The 13399-nt window shown below is 38.2% G+C and overlaps 1 protein-coding gene across 1 annotated transcript in view; it reads left to right on the forward strand.

Annotated features, from left to right (window-relative positions):
• Positions 1-4953: 4953 nt before the first annotated feature.
• LOC140329791 (collagen alpha-1(XIX) chain-like) overlaps positions 4954-13399 on the forward strand; it is a 94607-nt gene continuing 86161 nt past the window's right edge. The window contains exon 1 of the mRNA XM_072410184.1: positions 4954-5066. The gene's annotated coding sequence lies outside the window, so the exon portion shown is untranslated. The remainder of the gene's footprint in view (positions 5067-13399) is intronic.

Genomic DNA, 13399 nt, shown 5'->3' on the forward strand with positions numbered 1-13399 from the left:
CATCGTGCAGTCTTTTCTCGTTGGAAAGGATCGTGAAAGATCCTTTCCAACGAGAAAAATTGCAGGTGTGTACGCAGCTTAAGTGGTAGTGCAGATAGATTGTTCCTGAACTCCAGAGACTTTGCCTGCATCCCTGCAATACAGGATCACAGCATACACAGCCCAATTGTCAGTTGGAGGCTCTCCTTGCTGCTGTTTTCAGGATCATCTCATCAGGACATCTTTGTTACCATCAACTTCAGAGGCCTCTGCAACTCATCCTGACACTGATCATAACTGGAGGTATTTGTGGTAATAAACTATATATATATTTGGGTATATCTGTGCACAATTATCCTCAGGACTCTGCTATGTGCTTGATATGTGTGCTCATTGATGTTTATGGATTGTAAAAATTGTTATTACTGTTTTGAGATATAAAGCTTACAAATACTCCAACCTGTGTGTTCATTTAGCCGCAATGGTAATGTTGTATGCTGGGTGTAGTGGTTCCTCAGGTGCTGTTTATTATTACTGTTATTATTTCTGGTTAATGTCCCAGAAAGGGAGCCCCTCTGCTAACAGAGACCCTGTCCTGGGTGGAGGCACTGCCAACTTTATTATTATCCTCATTCTTCCACATAGCGAAGGCCCAGGATCCTCTCTGTTATCTACAGGTTAGCGCCATAGCCTGGTTTGTGAGGGTCATTTATATGACCCCCCTATACAGGGCTATGCTAGCAATCCTGGCTTCCCCTTTTGCCAGTTGTTGGGAATGAATGAACTCTCATTCAACCTGGCAGGGTCAATCAAGATAGGCAAAAATCATATCTAAGAAGAAGGAAGAAGATGGTAGTGGAATGTTGTAGAACCTTCCCTAATAAAGTGTTCAGTTGTAAGCTACTACCCAGCAGGAAGAAATGGGGGGCAGGTCAGTGAACACAGCTAGAAGATGTAGTATCATACATAGTACCCAACATTATAATTCTTATCCTTGCTTTGAGGCTCTAAATGCCTTGGCGAACCATATGCAGTGTACATTCTTTTATTTCATGGGTTTACAAGAAAATAAGCAGGTCACTGGTCATTTAGAATGAATGACCCATTAGCAAAAACTCTATAGCATCACGAGAGGAGCTGCTTCCAAAATTGCATTTCTCTGTTTATCTTCTTTCACAAGAGTTCTGTTAATACAAGTCCAGAACATATTCATTATGTAGGCTTTGAATAAACCACTTTTCCACCAAAAAGTTCCTCACCACTATTCATGTTATTTATATCCACTGATATGGAAAGTATGTCTGAATGAGCCATCAGTGTTCCATCTGTAAAAGTCAGTCAAGCCATATTTCTGTAGCTGAATTAACACTCTTTGTAGCCTTACAAAAGCCTGACCAATGGGTCTTGACATTTAAATGCAGTGGTTTATAATCAGAATGCACATTTATTATGAAAAAATATGAAAAAACAGTTGCAAACAGTCTTGCGTTCTTTATATTGTGATGCTCATAGCATAAAATAGTGGTGTTCTTCGTGCACAAGAAAAGATCATTTTGTGATATGTCTTGTTTGGACTGTAGTTGTTTGGGCAGGATAATAAGTATAGACCAAAGAGCTACTCTTGAATAGGTTTTTAGGATAAATATTTTGTCTTTATCAGGTCCCACTTGCCACCCATGCCCATTTAAATTTTATGTCCAGGAAATATTTTTTTTCAGTTTTGTATAAAGGGTGGTAGCTTTGGAACCCAGCAGTTTGTATGCTATCCAGGGGCCCTTAAAAAAAAGATTTCACCTTATTTCCTGTAATGTTGACAATCGTTGCTCCAATCAGGAGGAAATTATTGACCAGTGTAACCCCAAGGCCCCAGGTCATTCTATCCCTTCTCAGCTGTCCAGCCCCGTCACCCTTTTCCATTACCCTCCCTCCACTATTGCATACAAGACACCAATTATGGAATAAGTTTGGCTGAACAGCCATTTATTTTTTAAATAACTTTTCTCAAAATAAAAAATTCTTTTATTGCACATAACATTGTTACTAAAGAATTTAACCAGCTCCTGGAAGGCTTTATCACAAACAAAAACGGTAACTTCCTGTCCCTTAAGTCTGCCCAGGATTAATATTTTGTCGCTCAGTCGCTAAACCCTGACTCTAGTGCCAATGTCATTCCTACATAGACCCCTCTCCAGACTTTACCAAATTCCCTTTTTTCCAGTATTTTTTCAATTTTGAGGATTCTCTATCAAACATGGACCCCCCACCACTCTCCAATACCACCAAAACCACTGCTTTCAAGAAAACTCAGCCGCCCCACCCCGAAAACAGCCACTTAACCCTTTCCACCCTAACCTAACTAAAAAGGGAGGACAAGCGGGAACTTTTATTACCAGCCCTGTCTAATTTTGACCATCTCCCCCCCCACCACCTTGATCCTTTGTTTATCACCTCCTGTCCACTCCACCTTTAACCTGCCCCCAGCCAATCAACTCCCTTCCTCTTCAATTTACCAGAACTTTCCTCAACCCATTATTACCAGGCGCTCTTGCCCCACTGTCATGAAGCCCCTCCGGCTATTTTTCTTTTCTATTGCCCTTTTTACCAGCCACACAGACTACCCTATAGAGATAAATGCTTGCTTTTTGTTTCTCCCCACAGCTTGCTTTTTGTGATTCCCCCCACAGTCTCTTCTTTAAGGAGCTCTGCACTCTGGTGCGGACATCTTCGTTCTTTATTGCAGCACCTTGCATTGTAAGTAATGACACCAAGGTCTACCCACAACCTTCTCAAGTGGATGGTAGTGGAGCATTTCATACTGCAGGGGAAGCAAGGAGTAAGGTAGGTAAATCATTTTACAGATGTCGTTCAGAAAGCAGGTCTGAAGGCTAAAAGCTTCTGCTCTGCTCCCTGTTTAGAACACCAGTAATGCTGTACCATTCTGTGTCAATAAATGTATGTTTGGTGTGTATATATATATATATATATATATAATACCATATTTTATTTATTATAAGAATTTTGCTATTAGACGCATAATGATGTAAAAGTTTATAAAAAAAATTGCAGAGTTTGTTAACTATGTATACAACCACTGTATATAGTAAAAAAAATTGGGAAATAAATCTATAAAGCTGGGCCACACCAGTGTCTTGGGATAATGTGAGCGGATTCATTAAGATTTTTTGACCTTATTGGGCAAATATGTTCCTGAAAATGAAAAGTTTTACTTTAGTTTCAGCAATTTAATTTACGGCTTGTTCAGACCTGCTTTAAAAAATGTGGGTGTTACCTTTCCTGGGTGCCAACTATACGCAGCTAAGTGTCCAGGATCATTGTCAGGCAAAAATGCCTAGTTTTTATAGGCACTTGCAACTGCCTGCATATGCGTTTTTAACACCTAGTTTCAAAACAATAGGCATTTAAAAAACACTTAAAAATGCCTCTACAATCCTCTTTAAACACTTTCTATTCAAGTCTATGGAGGCCGTAAACCGTCCCTGAACGCTGCATTAGGTATCCAGAAAAACATATGGAAATGCTGCTGCCTGTTGAGTGAAGGATAATGAACATACTTACTCGCTTCAATGTCAATTGTTCTTTACAAATTTTTTGAGTGGTAAAACTGCTCAAAAACTCTTGAAAAAAACCTTAGTTCTGAACTAGCCCTTGGCTATGTACACCCTATGCTATGTACACAGGCGCAATATTTGTTTTCCCCCCTCCTCTCTCGATAGAGCAGAGCGGTGCTGTATGTACAGTGCAGTCATTTGCCATTGGAAAGGATTGTGAAAGATCCTTTCCAATGACAAACGACTGCACGATGCATGAACGAGTGCTGTACATACAGCACCGTTCTGCTCTATAGAGAGGGGAGGGGGGGGGGGGAATGACAGAGCAGCACCCTGCTGTGCGCTCTCTTCACCTCCATTACGATTGTTTGTCGTCCATCATCTGTGGATCACCAGGACGGTCATTCACACGATGGACGACGAGCACTGTACAAATGCAGGATTCTTGGCCGATATCCGCCCTGAGCCGATTATCGGACGAGAATCATTGCTCGTGTTTATCTAGCCTTTGTGTTTCTTTTATTGTTTTTTTTCACTGCATTGCTGTGTACTGTTACATTTCAACATACTGATTTTTGATTCTTTTTTGTTTTGCTGTCTTGCTAAGAAAAAAAAAATCCTCAGGAACTATTTAAACCCCATTATACCTTACAAACCACAAAAATATTTTGCATTTCACTAAAATGGCAAAATCTGAAATGAAGCATGTCTGGATACATTTAGATCCATGCATTGTACATGCAATACTGAAACATTTGACTTGCACATCAGTTGCAGTAGCACCCCAATACACTAAAGCAACACACCTGAACACCACAAGGTATAAAAAGTTTTTGTGCTTTTTTCGAAAGTAATGGTGGGGTTATTTTTGAAACCGTTAAAAAACATAATACTATAAAATGATCTCTCCTAGGAGTCACATGAGCAGGTAAAAGAACATTTTCCTGCTCACCCCATAGTCCTGTGTGTAACATTGTAGCCATAGCAGGAATAGTCAGGATCCTGACACTGCAGGGAGACAGTTCCTAGACTCCATGTCACTTTGTGAGCTGAGATGATATTACACTACAAAGCTTGCTGCTGGGGGAAACTCTATTTTTAATAAATGGAAAAGCAATAAATGCCATTAGCCCCCTGAGCTCCCTATGTAAAGTTAAAACCACACAGACACTGGTAGAGCCTGCTAAAGTGTGAATGAATAAAACATTGCCCATTGTAGTCAGCCTGCGCTAGTGATAGATGGAATATAGCAATGTGCTAGGAAAGGCCTGTGTTAAACGTATCCAGCTGCTACTAAAAAGGGAGATTGCTCAGAATTTGTTAACAGAGAGCAATGTGCTGGTTATCTGTGTTGGTGGCCCTCCTGTCTGCTGACTGAGTGGGAGGATCACACTGGGAGACTAATAAGGACACAGCTGATTCTACCCTCTCCCACTCTTTGGGAGTCTCAATCCAGTAACTTCAGCACTTGCAGCTTTCTATCATTCTGACTGTGGGATTTATTCAAACAGATTAAAGGTAAGTTAACACTGGCAGACTGGGCTTGTTGTGCTTACAGAGCTGTTTGTTCTTTTTTTTTTTCATGCCTCTTTGAAAGTTCAGACATCAACATTGCTGTTTTGACATGCACACATTTTAAAATAAAACAAAATTGTGTTTATGTTAGTAAAGTGATGACATCCAGAATGAAAAGAAATATTTATATCTATCCTGACACTAATTCAAGTTTGTATGTTGGCTGATTAGGGAGGCCTAGGTAGAGTTCAGAGCTGGGCTTTTTAATTGGGTAGAGAGTGCTGTGGAGCAATTCATTTTGCAGAAAAAAATGATTTGTGATGCCTATTAGACACAGACTGTGAAAGTGTTAACACAGCACAGCACTAGCTGATAAAATCTTGGTGTTCTCTGCTGTCATTTTATCAATTTATCTTGATGTCACTGCCACTTGCAAGTTCAAATCTGATGCACTTTGGTACAGATTATGATTAGTGGCAGGTCTGGGATAGGAAGTGCATGGCATGCAGTGACATCTGATCATTCTACCAGCACTAAATAAATCCCCAAATAACTGGATTATTTGAAAACTGTATTCTTTCACAGATGAATAGGTGCAGTCACGCCTGTTCTCTCAACTGTTCAGATATTATGGATTCACCTTTACTGACACTGATGCTGTTTGAATCCCTGCAGGCATTTAATGACAGATCACTTCTAGTCCTCTTTCTGCATTGATAAATTTTGGCATGGGTTTGTAATAGTATTGACTAGTTATTAGCTCCTAAAAGTACTGTGTATAAAACTCTCACTAGTTTGCTGATTTTAAGCTCACTTCTTATTTAGACTCATGAAAGATAGCCCTAGAATTTTTTAGGATTAAAGACAATGCTAATGGTTTACTGCTGCTTTGATCATGTACCAAGAGAAAATCCACTTGATCATTTCCTTCCAATGGGTTCCTCCTCACTGTCACATTTTCCAAATGTTTGGCTATTTTCCATCCTCTTCACATGCTAATCGCTATTTATTGATGTGCTACAACAGCCAACACATTTGCTTTTCAGGTTTGATTTAACTCATTGGCGTATTGCTGATCACTTTTAGCTCACTGACCATGAGCATAAATCCAAATTGATTTTTGTCATACATTTTTTTTTTTTTGTAGTTTCTGTCTAGAACAGACTTTCAGGAAATTGTTTCTTTGATATGACATGTGCTGCATTCCTGTCAGTTTTAATTAACAATCTAAGTATATACTAAGAGGAAACTCACATGGTTGAAAGTTTAGGCTGCCAAACATGCTCTTGGAAATGTTGAAAAGGTTAAGGAGGTTGGCAGAGCACAGAGTGAGAGATGATCACCAAGACATAAGCTAATCAGAGCATTATGAGATGGAACAGGATCCGGAAGATTTTCCTCTATCTTTATTCATCCCATCTGATCCTAGTAAACTCTCCTGAGACCCATCCAGAGACTCCATGCCTTACATATAGAGCTCTGCACTGGGTCACACAGCCTGTCCTGCACTGACATGATTCATGGAGGACAGGGAAACATAAGTGTGAGCAATCCATCTCCAGCCACATAACATACTACATACACTATATCAAATGTCGCATACATGCTATAAATACCTGAGATCTTAATGAAGAATGATTGAATGAATGAAGTTTTATACTTACTGCAGAAATAAAGGAACAGAAAGTAATGCTTGGAATACAGAAATAACAAAAATTAGCTGGCTTCAGAGGAGTGACAAATGTATGAAAGTTTTGCATTATCAACATTTCATTAACTTGTCGTCAATGGAAAGTTGCATGTATTGATGTTGGAGTAAAATTAAATAGTCCCAGCTGGAAGACCACTTTGAAACTTGGCTGCCGGCAGGTGTGATTTTATGGCGATATGGTGGTCTGATTGTGCCATTTTACTGTCAGTTGTTAAAGTGTATATGAAGCTACAACTTTTTTTATTGGGTAGAGTGAGTAGTAAGTTAGGACTCCGTCTGTTTTTTATTACGGTCTGTTAGTGAGATTAAAATCTTATACAGATGCTACATTTTTTGTAACCTGGGACAATAGTTTGTGATTGTCTCTGGTAAAAATCTGTTAATGATCACTATTGTTTACTACAGGGAGAACATTGGGGGTCACCAGCCTCTTGTCCCCTTTTCTTCTCTCTCCAAAGAACAAATACTGCTATTGGTATTGCACTTGTTTGTTCCTACTGTTGCTGGAAATGATCAACAATTATTTCCAGAGACAATATTCAGCATCTGTACCGTTTTCTTCTTTGTATTTGGCCTGGTGATTGCTATCGCTCATACAGAAAGTAAGGGTAATTCTAAAATTTTGAGCTGTCAACAGAGAAAGGACAGAAGGGAATTCCACCCATGGGGACAATAAGTTTTTCTCTCACATTGAGAGATTTTCAATTAAGCCCTGTTGTGTCTGCTGGAGAACAAGCAGAGAAAATTTTCCCAATGGGTCACAGTAAAAAAAAAATTTTAGATAAAAGGGTATTACTATTTAGTTTCAGATACATTTCACATTGTTGTGGCTCATTATTAAACAAACATGTATTTTGTGTTCAGGCAGTCTATTGATTTGAATAGGCTGCCTAATACAAAAATTGTTAAATTTTGATATATTTGAACATTTAGCATTCCACACATATGGTTATGGATTACTGTGCATTATGGTGCACTTGAGGAAATTATGGGTGGAAGAACCTATCGGCACTGTATCTCTTAGAACTGCCTTCTTTGGCACTGACTCTTCTTAGCCCATGGCTATCCTCTTAGCCCATTGAATAGCCATTGATAATGTAACTCCTGTGAGTGCAGGTTGATTTCCGATGCTGTGTGTAGCGCAAGCCAGGAGAAGGAAAAGGTTTGTTTGGCAAAATACACTACTTCCTAGTGACTTTTTGATTTTGGGTTTACTTCCACTTAACCATCCCTTTAAAAAACTATCGGACTTCACAAAATCTTCACAAATATCTTCCTTTTACTGATTTTAAAAAGGTTTTATTGGTAAATTAAACTTGTCTAAAGGGGGTTAATGAATGTGAAACTGGAGCAAAACTTTGTACTGACATATTGTAAACAGGTAAAAACTTTGTTGTTGCAGTTGTGCAGAAATGTTACTAGACAAAGAACTCAAATGATCACAACAGGAAGCATTTCAGGGCAGATTCACACTAGTATGTTTGCAGCGATGCACAGTAAAATGCATTACAGCAATGTATGTATTACAAATTTATTGTGCCAATTGCAGTGCCATTTATTGTAAATGACAACCAAAACACCTACATCACCATGCACATTAGTGTAGTGGAGCACAGTGTTGAGAGAAGAAAGGTGCACTAATACCTGCATTGTAGTGCTCTGACAGTCTATACTATAATGCACTTTAATGTATAATTTAGTCACAAAAAATATATAAACAGATTTTGCTTTCAGTGAAAACTGCACATTGAAACATTCCACAGTTCAGGATATAGTCAGCAATGACCTACAAATATAAATAAATGTAAATGAACTTAGAAAATGGGGACTAACTATATCTCCTATAGCTATAAGCAATTCAAAGGCCAGCATGTGCCCTGGGTTGGAACATGGGATCTTAACGTTTATGAACCGAGGGCAGGCTGTGCAGAAAAATGCTATTTTTAACCTGCTCCATTCACTAATAAAACCAAAAGAAATAGTCTATGGCCTTAAAAAGTGCTTTAAGAGCCAGAACATCTATTTAAAAAAGCATGTTCACAATTTTCCTTTGTTAATAGAGAAAATATAAATTTCGGCCACACTGCACTTCCTATAGGGAGTAGTGGGGGAATTTGTCCAACATGCACTGAATAATAGATTTGCATGTCATGTAAAAGAGATCTCCTGAGGATCTGATCACTGGGCAGCACATGATTACATTCCCCATGAATGGTCTCTTTACTCACATGCTTTGCTTGTTTATTTGTCTCTGTTACCTTTAGCAAATCTCCTGTTTAAATGTTTTGTGGGTTTGGCATACTCTGAGACACTAAACAATTATATGGCATTTGATTGTATTTACATCCGTACCCATTGTATGCAAACTGCTATTTTATATGGGAATTTTGTCATGAGTCTTTTTTAAATTCTGAAGTGTTCCCACGGATTTCCATGAGATTTGTATCTTAATGTCTTTGAGCCACTTTATTTGTTGCATAAAAAACAGCAGTTCAAACTTTCCTAATTTTAGGCTGGGTGAAGCTATGTGTTTTATTTTTGTTGAGATTAGGGTAAGTAATAGGTGTTGGGTATAACATAGGCTCACATGCTTTAAATATGTAGGTGTGTTCATGTCAAGATTTACAATAAAATTGATAGGAGAAATAGGCTGCTATTGTTGATTTGGCTTAAACAGTTTCAAAGAGTCAATCTGGACAAATATGCGGTTCAGGAAAGTCTGTGAAGTCACAATTCCTATTTGGTGTACTGAGGCCATTAGTTTGGTGTAACATTCAGGAAAATAGCATTTTTAGAAACATCATTGCCAGGCACCATTCTTCCTCAATACAGTTTTCTTTTATAGAAAACCTCCAGCCATTCCAGCCGTGCACCGGACCCAGAGAACTAACAGACTGGATGTACTTGTTTTACTTGTAAAGATATCTGGCATATGTGACTAAATGATTGCTGTGTTACATGGAAAAGCAAATATATATCTGCCGCTTGTTAGTTTCCCTTTTGTAACTATACTTTTCTGTGTTGTACGATGCCCAAGTTTCCAGATGCTATAAAATAAACTGTGTGCCAGGCACTAGTCTGCTCACAGTTCTGCTGTTAGCTGCAAATTGCCTGTTTTCAGACCCTTGAAAATGTACATATTATTGTTCTGACTAAAACACAGTCCTCAATGCAAGAAAACAAATGAATTCTTGTGCACCCCACTGTTGGCTTCACAGATCTTCTGTCATTTGAAATTGTAGGGTGGCTAAAGAATTTTGAAAAATCTGAAACCTTTCCTGGAGTGTTGGATGGGTGGTCTCCTGCTGCATTCTGTGCTTCCTTCACCTCTACCTTACTACTGCATCCTATAGTGACATGCGGGGAAGGGACCAGGAGGAGCAGGCATCCAACACTACCCGAAGTGTCAGACCATGAAGATTCTTCAGCAGGATTAGATCGCAAATTAGCCAAGTGGGCTTATTATTTAGTCCAGCAAGTAGATTTAAAGCTCATTTCCAGAAAGGGAATGTTAAACACAGATCATAAAGTACATAAAAAACAACAGATTGGTGTCATATAACAGCTTATTGTATGAGGTGATGGCTGCGTTATTTGGTTAGCCTTTTTTCTTTTTCTTTTTACCTAGTGATCCTGCCAGTAACACGCTTGCTATCCTAGTGTGACAAACTTACTCTGGAAAGCAACATCATTGTCACCTCAGTAGAGGAAGTGGTGCTAAGACTACAGATCATCTCCTCCCCCCAAGCCCCATAGCATAGTTTTGTTTTATAGTTCCTCCCACACCCTTTTAGCATTGTTTGAGATATATTGAGGGGTGCGCAGGACACTGGATTTTCTGGCAGAACCGAAAGGTATTTTTTACATTATTCAACAGATATAGAAAGGCATTTGATGTTATATTCAGGAGACTAAAATTTCTGGGCCTCTGTATGCATCCATAAGCAGCATTTGGCAAACTTTGTTGTGCTGTTCAGTGCACTGGAAGTGGTTATCCACCATCCTCACTCCTCTAGCAATAATGGCAACTGTATTCAGTCTCAGATCACTACAGCTGGATTGCGTTCACATTCACGTCAAAAGCAGCAGACCACAGAAGCTACGTGTTATTCAAGGAACCCTGCTGTATATTACTAGGCACCATGAACACATGCAATAAAATGTTCCTGAGCGCTCCCATACATTCAAATTGGAGCGCAGCTGAACATGTGTTAAACTTCTACTATAGGTCTGAAATTTACCTTAATGTATCACTTGTGTGATTCTCAGGAATGCCAGCCGGTTCATCTGATCACTGGGAAGGAAATTTCAGCACAAGCAGATCAGCACTTCAGGGACCTGCTCTGAGAAAACAGCTGCCACTACTCTACCAGCCCCTGTAAACTTCTCATCCTTCAGGAGTTTTGTATAATTAGTAGCTTATATCAATTTACACCAAATAATGAGCCTGTTTGTAACATTTACATCACATATAATCCCAAACACTTCATAAAATATATTTACTGTGTACTTGGGGGGGAACTGGGATTGTTAAATCCACATTGTATGGTTGAGTAAAACATTTTGCTTTGAAAAGATTAACACCATCGTGTTCATTGCATTGTTTTATTTTAAAACCCTTATTTGTCTTCAGCAAAATGCTTTTAATGCAGGAAGTGAATTAGACGCAACCCCCCCCCCATAAGGCTAGTTGTCATATATGTGCTGCAGATTTTTTTTAGCATGTTAGGCAGCCCACATTGAAATTAATAATGAACACACAAGAAAAAACAAAATGAACATTAAAAAAAGCACACTGCATATAGGTCATTATCAAGAGGTAGACTTAATGCCATTATAATATAAGTACCTGATACGTAAAGTAAGTTAGCCATAGTGATCTAATACTTAAATCTATAAAACCTTTAAGATTCCAATTTTTTTATGGTGGCTACAAAATGTAATACACTTGTAATGTGGCCATTCAAAGAAAATAACATTTTTGATTATCAAAAAAGTTTTCAAAACAACCCCTACTACTTACATATCATATGCAAGCCCAAAAGAAGCTTTAAAATAAGACCTTCCTCACTCCTTTCACTGTTTGGAGCAATATAAAATTAAATAAAATTTTATTTTACGTGATTTCAAAAAAATAACTAGCAGTACATCAAAAACCTTCATTCACTTGGCCGTGTTACCAACAAATACCAAAGAAAAATTCCAAAATCTGAATGAGTGTATATGAAAATGTCTATTTTTTTTACATTGAATAACCTATATACATAATTTGGAAAGGGCTCTGTAGTAATGATGTTATGGGTGAATGTGTGGACCTAATCCAAACATCATATTGCCAGCATGTATAAATTAAATTAATGTGGTGGGGCAAAGTGAGCACCCAGTTGGTGAACTTGTATTGAAATAAACCAATATTCATTATGAAAATATCCAACTTGACCAATCATCTGGAACCTAATAATGATTGGCTGGTAAAGGGTGGGATCCAATGGTACCAACAGTCCTAATTGTCTCCCAAACTGGTAGGATCAGTGGTCAAGGTTATGACTAAAAATCACAGTATGATTGCTTAAGTTTTTTTTTTTTGTTTTTTTTTAATAGCTGCCACCAAGTCTTCTATTTGGAAACCTATTACAACAGTAATTATCTAAGGGTGAATTACTACTAACCTCTTCTTGTTTTTCCATTAGATATAAAAAATAGCAGAAGAAAAATGGAAAGGAATAGATTGTGGCACTTGCAGGATTTTTATAAAGGCATATTTACATATTACCTTACATATTCCAGGCTGCTGGCCGGGAAAAGAAAACCCCACTACATCTGGGTATGGGAAGAGTGGCATTTGATCCCCTTCCTCCACAACACTGATGTGTCCCATTATGCTAGCAATTTAGTGATCAAACACCAGGCAATTTTACTTTGGAGGTAAGTAAGTTAGCTGCAAATTAAAAGTTTAATTAGGATGCTTCTTTTTGCTTTAGAAGTTAGAGTGTGATATGGGGAGCAAAGGAAAGGTAGGTTTAAGTATAGATCTTTTTATATAATAAGCTTGTACAGCAGAACTTTGGATTATTTTTACAGCTATTCCTAAAGGGACCTTTTCTGTTTTCTGTAAGTGAAGTGCATAATTGATGTTTCCAAATAATTACTTTAGACTGCATATGCAATTGTGTAGAGGGATCCTTACAGCTGTGCGTGTGCCCCCTTCTGTACAATTAATGCTCAGATTGGCTCCTTTGGGAATCCTCTGTACTTATGGTTAGACATTCTCAGAGAACAAGAACATTACTGAATCTTAACATCAAATGAATACATATACTTTCCTTCTCCAGTATAAAAAGACCAAACCAAATTTCATATTGCCATATAGGAGTTTTCAATATTGGCTAGTTTGTATCAATGATGCAAGTTTTATTCCACTGCAGGAAGCATGCACAATGTTTTCATTTTCAAACTGAACTCCATGCAAATATCAAAAACACAGAATAATGCAGCACAATATTCATCAACATATAATGAATCTTTTATTGCAAACAGTGGAAGTACTTCTATATAAATATCAGCCAATTACAGTCTCTGTAAAGCAAAACATGGGCTGAAAGAGGGAATGCAGAACATTACAGAA

The sequence above is a fragment of the Pyxicephalus adspersus genome, chromosome 4 (assembly GCF_032062135.1).
Source record: "Pyxicephalus adspersus chromosome 4, UCB_Pads_2.0, whole genome shotgun sequence".
NCBI lineage: Eukaryota > Metazoa > Chordata > Amphibia > Anura > Pyxicephalidae > Pyxicephalus > Pyxicephalus adspersus.